Below are 16940 nucleotides of genomic sequence, written 5' to 3'. Positions count from 1 at the left end.
GGTTAACCTGAGGCGGTCCCTTCGGGTGGGTGCCTGGAATGTCCTATCCCTAAGAGAGGATGATCACCTGTCTCTGTTATCATCTGAGCTCAAGCGTTTGGACATCGGGATTGCAGCTCTCTCTGAGGTTGCGAGACCGGATTGCGGCGAGATAATGGTGGGTGGTTACACCTACTATTGGTCTGGTCGCTCTGATGGTTACCATACCCAAGGAGTTGCTGTAGCTGTGTCCAATAAGCTGACCCCAATGATAATTGAGGTAACACCGGTCAACGAGCGTATTATGAGATTAAGGATTCGTCACTCCTTAGGTGTCATTTCCCTGGTCTCTATTTATGCTCCGACTGAGGCGAGTGATCTTACCGTGAAGGATGCATTCTACGCCACACTCGAGTCTGTGGTTGATCAGTGCCCCAGACGAGATACACTTCTAGTCTTGGGGGATTTCAATGCATCGACTGGAACTGATAGGGATGGTTATGAGGTGTGTGTTGGTCCCCATGGGTCAGGAACTATGAACCAGAATAGCACCAAGTTCCTTGACTTTGCAAGAAGTCATGGACTTAGGGTGGCTGGTTCATGGTTTCAGCGCTCGCAAGCTCATCGCTGGACTTGGTATTCCAACGCTGGCGGTGTGGCAAAGGAGATTGACCATGTCCTCATTGACGGTCGTTGGAGGATGATCCAGAACTGCAGGGTCTACCGGAGTGCTCAGTTCCTCAATACTGACCACAGGCTTGTTGTAGCAACTCTAAAGCTGCACCTTAAATCCTGGAGAATGGTACCATCCCAGCCTAGGCTGGATGTTGCCAAGCTCAGGGATGAGAGAGTAGCTGAGGAGTTTGCGAACAGGCTGAGTGGACACTTGGGGGTCTGGGTGCTTTGGGGGGTACTGAAGAGTTGTGGAGCACCTTCAAGACCACCGTCCTTGATGTTGCCGGTGGATGCCTTGGAGTTCACGGCAAGGCAAAGAAGAATTTTGTGTCTCAAGGGACACTGGATACCATTGACCAGAGTCGCAGGGCCAGTCTGAATGGCAGAGCTGAGCTGTTCAGGGAGCTTGAGGCGTAAACTGTACGTGCACTGAGGGTGGACAAGGAGGCCTATGTGCGAGGAATCTGTGAGGGGGTAGAGCATCACCTGTGGACAGGTGATTCTCGTCCCGCTTACAGGGGAATTCGCGCATTACGCTCATCCAAGCCCATCCCTCGGAGCACTGCAGTTCGAGCAGAGAGTGGTAGGCTCTTGACAGAGGAGTCTGAAGTGAAGGCCCGCTGGGCCGGTTACTTTGAGCGGTTGTACCAGGCTGATCCCCAGCTGTCGTGTTGGACGTCAAGGGTGTTACATAATCCCTGTTGCTGACCCTCGAATCAACTGTGGTCCACCATCGCTTGTGGAAACACGGGCTGCGGTGAACCAGTTGAAACGGGGCAAAGCTCCAGGGATCTGTGGCATCCATGCTGAACTTCTCAAGGCTGGTGGAAATGCTGCACTCGCGTCGTTGCATGCAGTTTTGTGCTCTGCCTGGAACACAGGCATCATCCCAACTGACTGGAAGAGGGGCCTTGTTGTCCCTCTCTGGAAAGGGAAGGGTGATCGCCAAGACTGCAACAACTACCGAGGGGTGACGCTGCTCTCAGTGCCGGGCAAGGTCTTTGCTCGGATAATTCTTGATAGGGTTCGCCACCATCTGCTTGAGCACCAGCGTCCAGAGCAGTCAGGCTTTACACCAAAGAGGTCAACGATTGACCGTATCCTTGCTCTTTCGTGTCCTCACTGAACGCAGACGAGAGTTTCGGCAGGGGCTGCTTGCAGCCTATGTTGATCTCTGTAAGCGTGCCTGATTCAGTGAATCGGGATGTCCTCTGGAGGATTCTTGGTCTTCGTGGGGTGCCACCGAGACTGATCGATCTGATGTCTGAACTCTACTCTGGTACTGAGAGTGCTGTGAAGTGTGGTGGTACCGCCTCTGACTTATTTCCAGTTGTTACTGGAGTTCGTCAGGGATGTGTACTTGCCCCCACACTTTTCAGCACTTGTATGGACTGGATTTTTGGGAGGATGTCGGAGAGATCAAGTTGCGGTGCATCGTTTGGCAATGTCAAGATCTCGGACCTTGATTTTGCAGATGATGCAGTCATCTTTGCGGAGACTTTAGACATCCTCTTGGGGGCCCTCGAGGTGCTGAATGAGGAGTCGGAGCCGTTGGGATTACGGATTTCTTGGGTCAAAACAATGATCCAGGCTTTCGGTGACATCTTGGATGCTGCTGTCCTGTCTGCGTCTGTTTGTGGTGAGGATGTTGAGGTCGTGGATAGATTCACTTACCTTGGCAGTGATATTCATGTCTCCGCAGGTTGTGAGCCGGAGGTCAATAGACGTCTGGGTCGGGCCTGGGAGTCATGGATTCACTGGATCATGGGGGTGTGGCGCTGCCGGTACCTGTGCGGGAGGACGAAAGTCCGAGTCTTCAGGTCCTTGGTACTTCCAGTCTTGCTCTATGGGTGCGAGACTTGGACTTTGACCAAGGATCTGAGACGGAGACTTAATTCCTTTGGTACCAGGTCTCTTCGGAGAATCCTTGGCTATCGCTGGTCGGATTTTGTGTCCAACGAGCGGTTGCTGAGAGAGACTCGGATGAGATTTGTTACCTGCATAGTCCGTGAGCGTCAGCTGCGGCTGTATGGACATGTGGGTCGTTTTCCTGACGCTGATCCTGCTCACCAGATTCTCTCAGCGAGGGAGTCTCATGAGTGGAGGAGGCCAGTGGGCCGACCACGTGCCTCATGGTTGCAGCAGGTTGACCATCATCTCAAGGAGATGGGGATGGGCCTGGCATCTGCCTGGGGGATGGCCAGACGGAGGCCCCTGGAGTACCGGCGGAAAGTGGACGCAGCGACGCGCTGTTCTGGCACATGCTCCCATACCTGACCTGACCTGCAGATCCGGCTCATTCTCTCTCTGTTCTATTCACCCTTTCATTTGCTCAAGGTCATCTGCCATCTGTTTTGAAATCAGCAAACATTACTGCCCTGCATAAAAAAGGTGTTAAAACAGATCCATGTAACGATAGACCAATCAGCCTTCTCCCAATCATCAGCAAGGTTATGGAATCCATCATCGCTTCAGACATTAAATCCTTCCTTTTCCCAATGGCCTGATTTCCGATCATTAATTTGGTTTCAGACCAGGTCACTCTACGCTGGATATGCTGCTTCTGCTCCCAAAAATGGATGAAGGTCCTCAATGCCGGACATGAAATCAGAGGCATATCCCGAGATATATCGTGCGCTTTTGACATGGCCTGGCACCCTACCCTGCTCACCAAACTCTCTTCCAAAGGTATCCAAGGCCATCTCCACTCATGGCTTGCAGACATCCTCCCCTGTCAGAGTCAACGTGTGGTCCTAAATGGAGTTATTTCATCTCCTCTTCCTGTCCATGTTGGAGTTCCTCAAGGCAGCATTCTGGGCCCTGTTCTTCTGGTTTTCATCAATGATCTCTCCGAATCTCTGGAAAATCCTCTTTATCTCTTTGCTGATGACTCCACCCTCTGCCGTACCATCTGTCATCCCTCAGAGCAGCAAGCAGCAGCTTCTTTGTTCACTGCTGATCTGGGTAAAATCACAAACTGGTCCAACACGTGGAACATGTCTTTCAATCCAGACAAAGCTCACACTCTCACTATGTCTCTCCGAAAGGACCGTTTGGAAACCTCCCCATCCACTTTTTCAACAATCCTCTGGAAGAAGTCCTTTCTTTCAAGCTTCTGAGTCTCACGATCTGCCATGATCTTTCCTGGGAAAGCCACATTTCCAACCTGGCCTCCAAAGCAAGTCACTGACTGGGAATCCTCCGTCATGCAAAGTCCTTCCTTGGCCCACCTGAAATCCTGACCACATACAAAGCTTTTGTTCGCATCCTGATGTAGCACTCCTCTTCCCTCTGGGCTGGTGCTCCTGCCACCCACCTTTCTTGGCATCACGCTGTGGAAACCAAGGCATTTCTGATCATTGGCATCTCCCGCAATGAGGCTGAGTCTTTGGGCCTCTATCTCTCTCACCACAGGCAGGTCGGTGGTCTTTCTCTCTTGTACCGTCTTCTCTCCGGTCTCGCCCCCCTGCTGTGTCTGCCATTTGTCCCCACCATATTTCCGCAGGTCGCTCAAGGTCTGCCAACAACCCTCTTCTTGTAAAACTACCAAAATCACGAATCACTGCTCACCTTCCCTCTTTCATTCCTCTTTTTCCACACCTTTGGAATAAACTCCTTCACTCTGTTCAATCCCATTCTTCCCTCCAGGCCTTAAAAACAGCTGTTCACCACCACCTCTTATCATCCCCCATCCAAATCTTCGATCTTTTTACCCCCGTTTATCCACCCTAAACCCACCTCCTTCAAATTCCCTGCTTTCCTTCCTGAAAGTCCCGGTAATGTTCATCTTGTATTCCCCGTGTTCCCTGATCCTTCCCTCTCCCTTCCACAGATCTCTCTGTTCCCCACTGTTTTGTTCTTCCCACTCTCGCCCCTCTGGTCTCATGTGCCCCTTGCTGTGTATTGAGTGTGAGCTCTCATACAAGCCTCGACATGGTATACAAAAAAACGCCCTGTAATGTCCATCTTGTATTCCCCCATGTTCCCTGCCCCATCCCTCTCCCTTCCACAGATCTCCTAATGTCTGTGTTCCCCACTGTTTTGCCCTTCCCTCTCCCATCCCTCTTGTCTCCGCCCCCCCCCTTGTTGTGCGTTCTGTGTGTTTGCTCTCATACGAGCCTTAAGAATGTATACAAAAAAGAAAAAAACGAACATGTTGACATTACACAAAATGTGAGGACAGTCAAATCACTTGGAAACTCAATAATATAGCACCTGAGGTGCAACATGTCTTTCTAGGAACTATTGAGTTAGAAGAAATTTCACAGTGAGAATGACCTGCTCCAATGCAGTGCAACAATGGATGGCCACAAACCAGCCAATCCAATAAACCACACAGGAAAGAGCAGGAACCATCCAAGCATGGTTCACACAGTCCTTGAAAGTCCTGGAAAAATGAGAAATCATTTGTAGTACGTACTGTAAGTCCTGGAAAACTTGTTCAAGTCCTTGAAACTCCTGGAAAATCAACAAAATTGCACAAATGAAATTAATCTGCTGCACCCCCGGTCAGAATTGTTCATTCTGCCGAAAGAGAACATTACCAATTATAACTTCCCCCAAGGATTTACAAAAGTCTCGCCAAAATGGTTTCACGCATCATTAATAAATTATGCAAGTGCTTACAGACACTCTTGACTTAGCAACAACTACCTACTTATCATGTGCACTGCTGATTGTTAAGGGAAAGGAAGATAATTTGAAGAATTTCAAAGCACTGCTATTTTAATTCGTCATGATGGCTTAGTCACGTCGCCAACCGGGATTGGCTCGTGATGGAGTCCATTCACAAGGTCAGATGCAGGGTCTGTGAGAAGACATTCAATGTCGGGAATATGGGGGAAAGCGCATTTAGGAAATTACGTGAGAGGTGCCAAACACCAAAGCATAGTGTCACACGTGATTGCAAATGACAGTCCAATTCCCGTATTGCAGAATCTTTTGGCTCCAGGACATGTATTTATTAGCCCTCCCCCATGCAGTGGGAGACAGAGTTTTGCTTTCGCTTCTGTGTGTGTTGTGTGTTTGTCCAGGCCATGACCTTTTTTTTTTTTTTACAATTTCAGGTTTTGTCATCAAACTTTCAACAAACCTATATTATGAGAATATTGAGAAGACCAATGAATAATTAGGTCAAAATATCAAAGGGCTACGTCACAGTAAGTACAAATTTGCCTTCTTAACCCATCTTACACGTGCCAGTGCAACATGGCCAGATTTTGTAATCATTTCCGTGTGTATTTCCTTTTGATAAAAGGATTTACTTTTGATGGATTTGTGAAGGAAAGGATTTACATGGAATATTTGATGAGATTCTCTGGTTTCACAGCCCCACATAGTCATCTGAATGTCGGAATTCAAACAAATAATTTGGAAGTCCTCACAGGTAGTTTTCACATATTACATCCAACATTCTTGGCATGATCCTCAAGGTCCATCTGAGGGGCAGCACACACATTGATGAATCACCCTGCCTGTGAAACTCCTGGATGACAGTTTTATAGCTGGGTTGGGATTACAACCCAGGAGAGACAGCTTAGAGGTGAGTGTGCTTACCTCTCGGCCATCCTGTCAACCTATAGCACGATTTTTGTCATTTGAAAAAACAGCAATATTGACTCCCAGCTTGGCAAACATGGTGTACACCCCATGACGCCATGCTACCACCCACTTTTACACTGATGCTGGTACCTTTTTGAAGGATGGTGTATTATACCTTGCATTCCAAAACAAGCCTGGCGTATAGTTCATAGAAAAAAAACTGTCTCCTTCAAAAAGATGAAGGGATCAAAGAATGGCAAAAACCACTGAAGCAAAACGAAATCAAAGATTTATTGCAGAACAAAGGTTCAGAGAACTGACATTTTGGCCACAGAATGGCCCTCGGCCAAAATTTTCAGTTAATTGTGCTTTTATATTTTTCACCCTTTTGCCATCTTCACACTCTTTGAATGTGATGTGACCCAACTACACTGACAGCTGCACTGTGTCTTGGGATATCGCTATGAATTGTGGGTCATGCTTGTTTTAGAAAACAGAATGGATTGGTAAAAAGGCTGCATTTCGTTCAGGCCACATCATGCATATGCATTGCCTGGCCCTGACATCGCTGTAATAAAGATGAAGCAGGGAAGGGTGGCTCTGAGGCAGCAGTCGCAGCTTTTCTTGCTTTTCCCTCATTATTTGTTTCCTCAGGGGCAATTGTGAAGGAAAAGCTTTGCCAGATGCTTCGTGGACAAAGGTCAGAGTATATGGTTAAGCAACAGCAGAGAATACAATTACCTGCATTTAGCAGGTCACTGGAAATCTTCTTGAGCTAATTTGGTGCATACAATAATGAGAGCAAAAATCTTGCACCGGTGTGTCTTGTGTGGAAGTTTCACTTGAAGGTTATCACATTGAGCATGCTTGTGAGAAATTTTGCATCCATTAAATATTCTTCAATAAGATTTGAATTAAATTTGGGTATTGGTTAATCCTTTGGTTTTTTTTCTCGCACTATCACTTTACATTGAGACTGTAATAGTCATCGTAGTCATTTTTTGGCATACCCTATAATATCCTTTGATTTACAGTACGCTTACACATTGTAAGCAAGAACGAACCATGCTTCCCCATTGTCTCAGGTCACTCACCTGCATTTGATTTTCATTTATGAATGGTTCTGTGATTTTGCCAGGTGTATCGGCTTCGATGTCCATCGGCAGGAAAAATTTCAGCTTTCTCCACCAGTCAGTGAGTCAGTGATTAGAATGAGCTTTATATATTACTAGCAGGGTGTGCTTACACATTGCGTAAGCATACAAACTGTTTCCCCATTGTCTTGGGTCACTCACCTGCATTTTTTCATTTATTTATACTTTAATTTGTGGATGTTGTCCGACGATTCTGTGATTTTTTTTTTCCGGTGCACTGACTTCGATGTCCATTGGCACGCAAAATTTCAGCTTTCCACATCACCCGGAAGGCACCGATCTTTAATATCAGTCAGTCAGTTAGTCAATGGTTAGAAAGAGCTTTATATATTGTATACTAACAAATACCACCCGTCGCTTCGCTGACGAGAACACTGAGATTGGGGGAAGAGGGGGGAGTGGGGGGGGAGGCAGTGAGAGGTGAGAGGAAGGAAAGGCAGACGTGTGGGAGAGCGTCAATTACGATTCATACCGTCTCATCAAAAATATTTTGCATAGAATAACAGTGACGATGGAAACAAAATAATGTGTGAAGTCCATTTTCTACTGGTCATATGTAAATAACACCCAGAGACAAACACCGCCCGGATGCGTCCGGAGACAAACTCCCGTCCAGACATAAACAGCACCTGGACATAAACTCCCGTCCAGACATAAACACCACCTGGACATAAACTCCCTTCCAGCCATAAACACCGCCCCGCTACAAACTTCCATCTGGACATAAACACCGCCTGGCCATATCCGGATACAAACTCCCATCCACACATGTCTGGAGATAAATACCATCTGGACACGCCTCGAGACAAACCCTACCCAGACATAACCACTGTCTAGACACATATGGAGATAACCACTGTACAGACATAACAACCGTCTGGATATGTCCAGAGAGAGAGAGAGAGAGAGAGAGAGAGAGAGAGAGAGAGAGAGAGAGAGAGAGAGAGAGAGAGAGAGAGAGAGAGAGAGAGAGAGAGAGAGAGAGAGAGAGAGAGAGAGAGAGAGAGAGAGAGAGAGAGAGAGAGAGAGATATATATATATATATGACAAAAAAAGAGAAAGGTGAGCGGTGGAGGTGAGATTAGTAAAGAGAATGATATGTTATGCTTAATGACCGAACACACACACAAAAACAAACTCATGTCAGAACAGCTGTCCACACAACAACACAACAGAGTTTATAATGTAATCCACTGGCACATCTGCAAAAACGTTGATGTCCCATTTCAAGAAAATTTGTGGGAGCATGAACCAAAAGTAATCACTGAAAACATGGAAGTACCTACCGCTCATGTACGACTTGATGATCCCATCGAGCGTGAACATCAAAAACAAAGCATTGCGACCAGATATCATACTAAGGTACAAAAAAAGAGAAGAAAGCATTGCTGATTGAGGTGTTAATACCAGTGATTTTGGACTAAATGATGCAGAAATCAAGAAAATGACCAAACACCAAGACCTCAAGAATGAAGTGAGAAGATCCTGGAAGCTGAAGAATGCCAAAGTTGTACCAGTGATAGCTGGACCACCAGGAATGATGACAAAGAACCTCACAGAGATATTAAACACCGAGGCAATACCCCTGGTTACTCACCTGGTAATGGTTGGATAAGACAACCAGGCAACCATTGGTAAGCATGAATAACCCACAAAATATATAATGGAAAGAAAGTAAATACCTATCTACTTTTTTTTTAAGCCTTGAACAAACCTTGGTACATCACGGGTGATAAAGGTTGTGGTCAAGTTTCATCGAAAGTAGGTGTGTGTGGTTTCAGAAAATAAAGCAAAGACATATTTTGGGGGGCAAACCCTCAACCCTCCCCCCCCCACATAGAACCCCTTAGACCCCAATTTTTTTTCATGGCAAGAACAAACTTTGGTACATCACGGTTGGTGAAGATCCATCCATCCATCCATCCATTGGGACCATACTCTGTGCAGAGCGTTGGTGCTGCCGAAGCGGTCTCCTTGGATATTGGGCACAATCCTAGACGGGTCGTCACTCTGACACAGGATACCACCAAGCTGGCACTCATTTTTGCCGACCTCGGAAGGATGACAGGCAGAGTCAACCCCACCTGGCTTTACTTCAACAGCCGAGTGGGATTTGAACTCATGATCCAAGGATCTCAAGCCCACTGGTGAAGATGGTGGTAAAGTTTCATCTGAATTGCGTGTGCAGTTTCTGAGAAGAAAGCAAATGCATATTTTAGGGGGCAACCCCCCTCTTCCCATCGGCCTTCCAACACCCCAATATATATTTTTTTTATGTCCTGAACAAACTTTAGTACATCACGGGTCGGAACTGCTGATATTTTCAAATCTGGAACTTCTCTCGGTTATTCATTTGCGCAAATGAAATAAAGCCACAAACGCTGGCGTCTCCAAGCATTTATAAGCATTACAATGTACCCAGCGATTCAAAGCAATGATGAACAGGCCTTCGATAATTAATACGAGTGAAGAGAGTGAAAAAATGTTTTTTTTAAAAAATATAGACATAAACAGAGACATCTTGAAGGACATTATCATAAAAAGAAAACCACAAAGCTTTTCGTTGTGCTCTCTTCGGGTGAAATTCGCACAAAGTAAGTAATGATGAAGAACAGTCTAATAGACATCTATCAACAAATTTCACCTGAAGAGAGCACAACGAAAAGCTTTGTGGTTTTCTTTTTATGATAATATCTTTCAAGATGTCTCTGTTTATGTCTATATTAAAGTTTTGTAGTACCAAGCGTCTTTTTAAAAACAAAAAAGTTCATCGTTCGTGAAGAAATCGTTGCAGCCTGTTCCAAGTTAAGACATGGTTGAGCAGGCCAAAAAAACATGGCGGCTGCAGACCCCAGGAAGGTGACCCAGGAAACGCCTAAAGACCCCAGACAGCAAGGTGGCCGATGATCGCCTGATATAATTAAATAAGGCCGTTAATTATCTTCAAAAGGGGTGTTTTTTTTTCTAACCCAAACATACAATTTTCACTCTTGCACTAACTTGGAGTTTTCCTAGTATGCATGCAAAGATTCAGGTTGCTAGGTTTTATAATTTTGGAGTTATGGAGAAGACACACCAACACACACATACACACACACTGACACACACATACACAAACACTGACACACACATACACACACACTGACACACACCTGTTTGGTCTTAGTAACGCTCAACATCACCCCTCTCACTATTATTTTATAAACGTTTCTGAAATATTAAAGTCTGTATCCATTTTATTATTGTCTGGTGTTGGCTTAATGGTTAGAGTGGGAGGCTTGACATCCAAGGATCCTGAGTTCAAATGTCACTTGGCTGTTGAATTATTACCAGGTGGGGTTGATGACCTGTCATCCTTCTGAGGTTGGCAAAATGAGTGCCAGCATGCTGGTACACTGTGTCGGAGTGGTGACCTGTCCAGGATTGCACCTAATGGCCAAGGAGACTGCTTTAGCAGCACCTACGCTAGAGTGCTGTCCTTATGGATGGAAACATTTTGTTGACACACCAGGTATGTACGTATGAATGTATAGTACATACACATACATACCAAATAGTATCTCTTAACTGAAGTGGTGACAGTGACCCCTTGTGCCACACCAGCATTTGTTGCAAGGGTTCTGAGCAATATGGTGTGCTTGCTGTGCATCCACCCTTTTTAGGCATCCACTGGGAAATAAGATATGCGAGTTAAAATAGCTACTTCCAGCTTTTAGTAGCAGTGTATAAAGGATACATAACTGCCCACTGCAAACAAGAAGGTATTAGCTGCTACAATGCTCTCCGCAGTATCAGTCAGCCAAGCCTTTTTTTAAGCAATGCCAGCCATTCGTCACTTGGACCTTCTATATTTGACAAGTTTGACTTGGGAAGGAAATCTATCCAAGGATGTGTTTCTCGCTCACTAGCCTTCATCATTATGAGAGCACCTTACTTAAATTAAAATATAATGAAAATTGTAACAAAGCTGAGGATGTGCACCTTGGCCAATGTTTGTGTCATCTTAAATTCCAAGTTGTATCTCTTCACTGGAATGGTGACATAAACCCTTATGCCATACTAGCATTTGCTGAAATGATTCTGACCAATAGGGGATGTCTACCACATGTCCGCACAGTTGAGACATCCATTACAGAGGTTACGAGGATTCCTTGATATTGTTACGGCTGTGGAAATTCGCAAACCACCATCCAGGTCCCGTAGGTGAGGTATCTCTTAAGTACATGTGTAGTTAGCCCCAAACCCGTTGTTTAGAGGGAATAAATGTGATTCATTCGGGCTGCGACGCTTTGAGTCAGTCGTTTTTCTTTTTCTATCTTTTATTTCAAACAAAAACCAACAAGGGGCTCGGTGGCTTTTCGCGCCATTCTTCTCCACGCTTGGTGCGAGGGAGGAGAAGCGAGGGGAGGGCAGCTGGCGCCCGATTGGTGGATGCGCGGTGTGACGCGGCCAGGGAGGAGGAACGCCCCTCTTCGAGACCTTTCTCGAAGCGCCTCGAAGGGGGGTGGAGCAAAGAACGGGGTGGAGCAACAGGGCGGAGCTCCGGGATATAAAAGTCGGAGATGGGCGAAGCAGTTTTGTGGATGCTCTTGCTCGGTGGATATTCTTGGTTCGTGGTTGCTCTCGCTCTCGTCTTCCGGCTTGCTCGTCCTGGTGGCCGCTGGCCTGGTCTTTTGTGGGGCAGTTGTAAGACCCCACTGGCGGGAAGGAGCGTCCGCCATTCCCCTCTCCCGACTTCGGGCATGCTCGTTTCCCCCCCCCCCCCATCCGCGCTGGGATAGCGACGAACACTCGGTCCGTGGCGTCGAGTGGCCAACACGTGCAGGTGCGAGGCACGCAGGAGAGGACTCGCCTACCACGCCAGGGCAGGGAGTCGGTTCCAGGCGGGACCACGTCGACGGACATAGGAGAGGGACGCGACGGCCCAAAAGGGAAGTCACCATTTCTTTTCGGGGTTTTTTTTGTATGGAGCTTGTGGCACCGTGTCTTGTGAAGTAAAACTGTATAAGTGTTGCTGTGTGTCGGTCTTGGTTGTAGCTCTGCGTCGTCGTTGCTTTATTATTTTTCTTCTTGCATTTGCTTTATGTGCATTTCTGATTCTGTTTGGCTGTATATGTGTGCTCTCCGTGTGTCGTGTGAAAAAAGTGCTTGTGTGAACTTGTTCCCCGTTTCGCTGCGTCCTTCCCTTTGTTGAATCTCCATCTTGCTTCACGTAAAGGGTTCGTCGTGGGCTTAATACGCCCGATAAGTAATCGGAACCGTCAAGGCCGACGATAACACCGCTCGGTTATCCTGACAGTACGGAACGGACCGCTTAAGCGGCCCGTGTCCGGAGTCGACCTGCGGCGAGGTGCGATCGCCCGGTTTACCATCCGCGTGGGTACTTCGGTAGGTCGAGTTTGGCGAACAACCTTATCCCACGCGGGTGGCCGATTGGCACGATCGTCGTGAGGCCGAAAGGCCCACCCATGACTCGCTCCGGTGTTAGTCCGAGAGGATCACGACAGAATTCTCCGTCCGGTGGGCGACGTGCCGCGATTCGTGTCACGTGGCCGTTCACACGCTGGCGGGCGCGCATTTGCAACAATATATTTGTGTTGGACTCTTCCATTTGGGTCAGTGTCCTGTTTCTGTTTGTTCATGCTTTCAGTCCATGATCAAGTGTATGGGTAAAATGTGTTGGCTGGTAAGCTGGTGGTGCTATTCATCCGTCAGTCAGCATGAATTGAAAGTGAGTGTGTATGGTATTTGTTGGAAAAGAAATCAAATCATGTCATGCCCATTACTGTGCCAAACACAATGAAGTCACTGCTCAACAGTGCCACCCACACACGCTTTCATGCAATTCATTCCTCCGCATTCACAAATACTCACCAGCACATTCTACCCATAACTCATACACTGTTCAGAAAGTGGAAGCGCAGATAGGTATTACAAGGTGCTGGCTCATAAATGCATTGGTGAGAAATTGTTTGCACAACTCCTTGTCCAACCATCCATTGGGACCATACTCTGTGCAGAGCGTTGGTGCTGCCTCAGCACTCTCCTGGGCTACTGGACACAATCCTGGACAGGTCATCACTCCAACACAGGATACTAGCAAGCTGGTACTCATTTTGCCAACCTCAGAAGGATGACAGGCAGAGTCAACCCAACCTGGTATTAATTCAACAGCCGAGTATGATTTGAACTCAGGATCCTAGGATCTCAAGCCCACCACAATCCCATGCCCACCACCCTAACCATTAAGCCAACACCAGGCATACCCCCCTTGTGTATATCCATATATTACCAGTATAGAAGCCCAGGTTGAGTATAGTCATGGTAATGATGGCATGCCCTCAGGTATGAAATCTGGAAATGACTATGAAAGTTTTTTTTTGTATACAGTAAAGGCTCATGGAAGAGCGACAACACAGAACGGATCAGGATGCAACAGAACAAAAGGAACAGCAGAAAGAGAAGGAGGAAATGGCAACAGCAGGGCCGAGGGACAAAATAGATGGAGCTGAAAAACAAGGGATGTGGGTAAAGATGAGGGGGAGGAGAGAATGCAGAGATAACCACCAATACCGAACAGATGGATAAAATGTTAACAGAAGCAAACTCTCAGGAAAGAAAATCTGGAAATTTGGGGGGAGGGAGGGGGAAGGGAGTAGAAAGTAGAAAATATTTTTTCTTTTCTAAAAAGGTTTAGTGGGAGTAGAAAAGATCATGGTTTTGGATTGGGGATGATCTGAGATGGTGGTGAACAGCTATCTTGGAGACCCAAAGGAAGGACTTTTCACGACAGGGGATGCCCAATCGTTGACTGGCTTTGGAGGCTAACTTTGAAATGTGTCTTGCCCAAAAAAGATCATGCCTGAGCGTGAGATCCAAGAGTTTGAATGACTGAACTTCTTTGAGAGGGTTGTTAAGAAAGTGGTTGGGAGGGTTTTCTATACGATCCTTTCGGAGAGACATAGTGAGAGTGTGAGATTTTTCAGGATTGAAAGACATATTGCAAGTTTGTCCAGCTTGTGAGAACTTGTGAAGAGAGGGAAGCGACTGCAGCCTGTCTATCTGAAGAATGAGAGGTGTCACGGCAGAGGATGGAGTCGTCAGTAAAGAGATAAAGTTGATTTTCCATAGTCAGAGAGATCGTTGTTGAATATTAGGAATAGGATGGGGCCGATAATACTGCTTTGGGGCACTCCAGCCTTGATAGGGAGAGGGGAAGGAAGCATTCCGTTGAGAGACACACGTCGATGCCGAGAGTGGAGGAAGTCGGTATTCCAAGAGTGGAGCTGGTGTTGGATGCCATCGGCATATGACTTATGGTAAATGACAGGGTGAAAAAGGCAGAGAGAGGAAGCGCAAGAGTAGTAGAGCAGGTTTTTAGGCCACATAGCGGGGCGGCTTAGCCCAAATATTCAAAAGAATTGTGCATTTTGTGATACAAGCACCAAATTTGGCAGAAATGTACATTAATATGTTGCGAACATTTTCAGATATTGGGCCACTTGAAATTCTCTCTTTATGTCCGCCATATTGGATTTCAAAATGGCCGCACTTGAAATCTACATTTGCTATTATCTCTGGATGTAATGCAGCAATTGACTTGATTCTGGTATCTAAATGTATGTTTTTGGGGGCAAGGAATCCAATGGTAGTGGCCATGATCCGGCACTCACACAGTGATCCGGCACTCACTCATGATCCCACACAGTGGCCATGATCCGGCACTCAATGGACGTCGTGAAGAATGCTGTGGAACACCTGAATCCTGGAAAGACACCAGTGGCCACCGTTGATCAGCCACTGTTTGCTTTGGCCAAGCAGATACAGTGGAAGTGGCCAGAGAGCTATGGTGAAGACCAGATAGTGGTGATGTTTGGTGGCCTCCACATAGAGATGGCGGCACTGAGGACACTGGGGGACTGGCTGAAAGGGAGTGGTTGGGTGCAAGCACTTGTGCAAGCCGAGATTGTGACAGCAGGGACAGCAGACTCATTCCTGCGAGCATCCCATGTCTTGCACACAAGAAGAGCACATCAAGTGACTGCAGCAGCACTGTACATCCTGCAACACCATGCCTACAACCACTACTGTCTGGGAGAAACCAGGGATGCAGAGGACCTTCCGGAGTTTGAAGACTGGTGTTGCCAGAGAGGAGAAGACATCCCCCAGTTTCACAAATGGGCAACCGTGCTGGGACTAGAACTGTTGGTTCTAGTGTATGTGCATTCTCTCAGGCAGGGATCATTAATGATGTACCTCGATGCTCTGACAAAGCTGGTCGACTGGTTCCATGCACTGGATCACACCCACTATACTAGGTGGATACCAGTGCACCTGAAGGACATGGCCGATCTCACCATCAAACACCCAGATGTAGCCAGGAAATTCAGGGAAAGCCACTTCACCGTTCAGAAAACACAGAGGGTGTTCTCTTCAATCCCGATTGACCAGGCACATGAGCAGAATAATGCCTGCATCAAAGGAGACGGTGGAGCAGTTGGGCTCACTGACAACTCTAGTGCCCTACATCGCTGGATGGTTGCGGGACCAGAAGTTGCCAGGGTGATCGAAGAATTCCAGGATGGGAACCAACACTGGAGACGGCAAACAGCAGACACACGTCATCATGATCAGACGCCAAGTGTACAATCCTCATTTGTGAAAGATGTTCGCTCTCTCGTCGGTGTCATAGAGGAGATGGGCAACCCATTCGAGGAGAGTCAGGATGTAGTCAAACTTGGACACAAAGGAGATCGCAGATCCTGCTGCTGTGGAGACCGTGATGAATGCCAAGAGGATTGGCCAAGAGCAGTTCGAGGCTTTCACCAGAGAGTGTCTGTTGGACAGAACAAAGGCAGTGGACGCACCCATTCCTCGTAACAAGCTGAAGGTGTTCAGCACTTCCACTCCAAGAAGCCAGAGCAGAGGTTAGCAACAGCTCACCTCCATCAAGAACGACCGTGAACTCTTCGCACACCTGTACATTGGCTGCCAGACGAGGGATGGAAACCTTGAGGAGTTCTTTTGTCACGAGAATCAGGCATGTCCTCCTGCATTGTCTGATGGTGGAAGCCTCTGCACTGATACCAAAAGTGATCTCCTCACATGCTTGGAAGATGTCTCTGATGCAAAGACAGAGACTCCTGTCATGACCTGTATTGTGCTTGATGGAGCAGCCATCGTCCAGATGCTGAAGCCGGCTGCATCAAAGACCTTTGAAGAGTATGCACAACAGATCTTCATCCCATATATGTCCACAAAGCTGCAAACAGTGTCACACCTGGATCTGGTCTGGGATACTTACCTTGCTGATTCACTGAAAGGTAGTACACGTGCAAAGCGGGGACAAGGTGTGCAGAGACGTGTGGTGGCTGCCCCAGCCATACCAGGAAACTGGCAGAACTTCCTACGAGTCGACAGCAACAAGACCGAGCTGTTCAGGTTCCTCTCAGCAGCTCTCATGGAATGGTTTGACCAGGAGGATATGCAACTCATCATTACTGATGGAGAGGCAGTGCTCAGCAAGCCACTACTACCAGATCTGACCTCACTCGCCCCATGTAACCATGAAGAAGCTGACAGTCGGATGTT

At 47.1% G+C, this 16940-nt stretch overlaps 1 protein-coding gene across 2 annotated transcripts in view; it reads left to right on the top strand.

The window, feature by feature from the left end:
* LOC147023065 (uncharacterized) overlaps positions 1 to 7069 on the top strand; it is a 73998-nt gene extending 66929 nt beyond the window's left edge. For both annotated transcript variants that reach the window (XR_015059728.1, XR_015059727.1), the window contains 2 exons: positions 5721 to 5813; positions 6850 to 7069. The gene's annotated coding sequence lies outside the window, so the exon portion shown is untranslated. The remainder of the gene's footprint in view (positions 1 to 5720; positions 5814 to 6849) is intronic.
* Positions 7070 to 16940: the final 9871 nt, after the last annotated feature.

This window comes from Eptatretus burgeri, chromosome 7 (genome assembly GCF_056783735.1).
Source record: "Eptatretus burgeri isolate ZD-2024b chromosome 7, Ebu_testis_v1, whole genome shotgun sequence".
In the NCBI taxonomy this organism is placed as follows: Eukaryota; Metazoa; Chordata; class Myxini; order Myxiniformes; family Myxinidae; genus Eptatretus; species Eptatretus burgeri.
This window is presented reverse-complemented; position numbering and strand designations above follow the sequence as displayed.